The sequence below is a fragment of the Calypte anna genome, chromosome 5A, assembly GCF_003957555.1.
Source record: "Calypte anna isolate BGI_N300 chromosome 5A, bCalAnn1_v1.p, whole genome shotgun sequence".
Taxonomy (NCBI): Eukaryota; Metazoa; Chordata; class Aves; order Apodiformes; family Trochilidae; genus Calypte; species Calypte anna.
Window position 1 is genome coordinate 26,507,854 of NC_044251.1, and position 3,382 is coordinate 26,511,235.

Sequence of the window (3,382 nt, forward strand, 5' to 3'; positions counted from 1 at the left end):
TCAGTTATATTTTAGTTAAAGAGATTGGTGCTCTATAAGCACCTAAAATAGAATATGGAGATAGAGACAGCAGAAGCAGAAACAGAATGGATGCCAAAGTGAAATGATCTGGTGTGCTGAGCACTGCATCAGCCCACACACAGGCCCACCCCAAGGATAGTGATGCAGAGAAGTCTTAGATGGTGCTCCCTGCTTGGAAAAATGATGTCAGTATTGGCAGACCCAAAACTCAACTGAAGGCTAACCAAAATAAACTCATTAAACATACTTCCCTTTTATACAGCATAAAAATCTCATTCTAGGTGCAGTGCACCTTTCTGTCAGGCTTATGCTCTTCAACAACACTGCTGACAGGTTCACAGCCAGCACATAGCAGTGCACTTACTAAATAAAACTGCTTCATTAGCATCTAGAATACTTCTGCTACCACAAAAATAATAACAAATAGCCAGACTGGGGAAGGTGAACACTGCCTGCCAGAAAAGGTGTGCTCACAGTGCTAGATGCCTGAGACAGACCAGGTTTTAAACATATTATTATTTCATAGCAGTTGATGGCATCAGAATAATGCAGGCAGAATAGAGATTTAATTAGGTAGCTGATGTGAACTGTACATTCACAAAAATGTTGGGAAGAATAGCAGGCCTCATGGGAAAGCTCTGTTTAACAGGTTTACAAAAGAAAGATGGGTTTTCTTGGTACTATTCCTGGAATTTCAACAATGATGTAAGGTGCTTTAGGATGGAGGCACATGGGTACTCCTAGGGTCAGACATTTTAAGAGGCTGGATGTGCTAGTGCCCTCAACAGCAAGAACCTTAATTTCTAGACAAAAAAAAAGGATCAAAGTGAAACCTTAAAGGAGATATCAGAATCTGCATTTTGGAGGCACCAGATGTTTTGTTGTTTTAAAACCCTTTTCACAAAAAGACTTTAAAAAAGATAAGCCCTTGGTAGAGGGTCTCCCAGATACTTCCCACAGGAACTCCACAAGCAGTCTGTTTGCTCTCTGGCAACAGACCATGAAGATTAAAATTACAGTTTCTCAGAACTGATACCAGAAAAACATCTTCTCTTCAAGGTTGTTGAAAAACTGTGTCCCCCACAAAAAAAAGGTTGAGTTTCATGACCAGGTTTATCATTGATGCAGGAACAAACATAAAATAGCTGCCTGTAGCATAATTATTCCGTATTTTATTTTGTGTACTTAAGAAAACTGAGGAAGAGTATCACCTGGCAATGATTCTGGCTTCCAGCATCTGTCATTCTGAATGTATGTGTAATACTCCTCAACTCACACCAGCTCCATAGTATTGTGGGTTAGAATACTGGATGTCTCCCTGACAGCAGTATTTGACATGCATTAAATCAGGTGATTTTGATTTTGTATCTTCTTACCCCACAGAATCTGAAAATCTGATAGAAACTCCTTGTTTCAGGAATGTGAGAAAAAGGAGGGAAAGAATAAACCCCGAACTGATGCAAATTGACATGGTTTAATGACTTCAGAGAATGTTTGCAGTTGCTGAAAATCTGTATCAGAAACTATGGTTCTGATTTTAAATTATGACCACCCTTGGAACTGTATGTAGAGTTGCTGAATTTTTTACCTCTCGCTGTAGCATGAAAACTTAATGACAGCCTTAGCTAAATGAAAGATTCTTTAAACACAGACCTACTACAAATTTCAGTTTGAGGTTAAGTAAAGGCGACTTGGACATGAGAGGATGTATCTGTGGATTTTACACATCTGTCTGCCTGTACTATATATATTCTTATGTATATATGGGTTTAATTTAGCTGGAAATTTTGTTACAAAATTAATTTGCCAGTATGCTTCACAGGAACATTCAGATGAAAATTAATTACTCATGGGAAGAAAAGGGAGAGGTGTAAAAAACAATGCAAAGGGCTCATTTAATAATTTCCATTATGAAAAAAGCAATCCTGAGCATCTTTGAAGTTTCGAGGTTTTTTCTATGTAAAGTAGGACAATCTAAAATAAGTTCTGGAGATGGAGTCAACTGCAGTTGAATGAACTGATTTCCAGCCTTTCTTCATGACTTAAATTCAGAAGCATATTTGTTTACCGTTGTTTATTATACCATTATAAGCTATGTATTTGTTCAGAATCTGTAGCTAACAGCAACAGCTGTTCAGCTTTTATCTACTAGCTCCAAGACAGAAATTTGAACCTATAAAGTAAACCAGTTTTTGACTCATTCAGTTTTCTAGCATATTCTTATGAAATTAAATGCAAACTCAAGCAGCTCCTAATAAGGTGAATCTAAGAATTAGTTTAGTTTGTTACATTGTATCATTTAAAATTTTGAGGAATCCATCTACTGACATTACAAACAGAACTTCCGTAATTAGAATGATTGCTCTCATACATATCTGCCTATAGAGAATATTTTAAAATATTTGTGGTAAAAATAGACTGCTTTTCTTTGGCAGATACATTAACTGGAACCATCGTGAGGGAATATAGTTCATCTGCACGCATCCAGCACTGAAGAAGCATGACTTAGGTATGCTTGGCAATGTTAGGTAAAAATACGAAATACTTAGCAAACACACACATAAATATTCTGTCCTTTTCTGCATTTGATTCTTGAAAAATAGTGGGTACAATTTGACTTTCATCTGTAAAAACCCTAATGATAATAATACATAAACAATAGAAAAATGGAACTTCTGGAAATTCATGAATCACCCAATGTTTACCTTCCTATGAAACTGGCAATTAGAAAAACTGAGAAGGAAAATCCTGTTTTCACAGTCCAGTGCTTCTAGAGAACTCTTCATAGCAGTATGAAGAAAGATTGTTTTTATAACACTGTGTGAAGAAGTTTTGTTCTTTTTTCATTTATTTTACATTGCAAGCGTGAAAAAGTAAAGAAAAGCACCTTGTTTAAAATAATTAGGATACGTTTAATCTGCAAGATGTATAACTGAGTTTATGTATGGGAGCAGGTCTGTAATTCTCATGTGTGCACTTCTTTTTAAGATAGGATCTTTAAAGTTCCCAACTCAAAGTGCCCTAAGTTTAAAATAATGAAACTTTTAAAGCTATTGGCCCTCAAGAATGCCTATTTACATAGCTACATAGAAAACGAGTCACTAATTTAATTGCAATTTGTAAATAATTTAATCTAGCCAAAGGCTAAATCAGCTTTATATCTCTGTCTAAGACTTTACAAGACAATGGACACTCAATGTAGGTAGCAACTACTGTTATTCAGCTACATAGAAGGCAATCTAATGCCTAATGCTTAGTGAAAATCCATAATTGTATTTGATATACAATTGATTTTGATATACACCAGTGGGAATGAGGCAACTATAAAGACATCATAAGCATATAAAAGACTGGGGAGTCT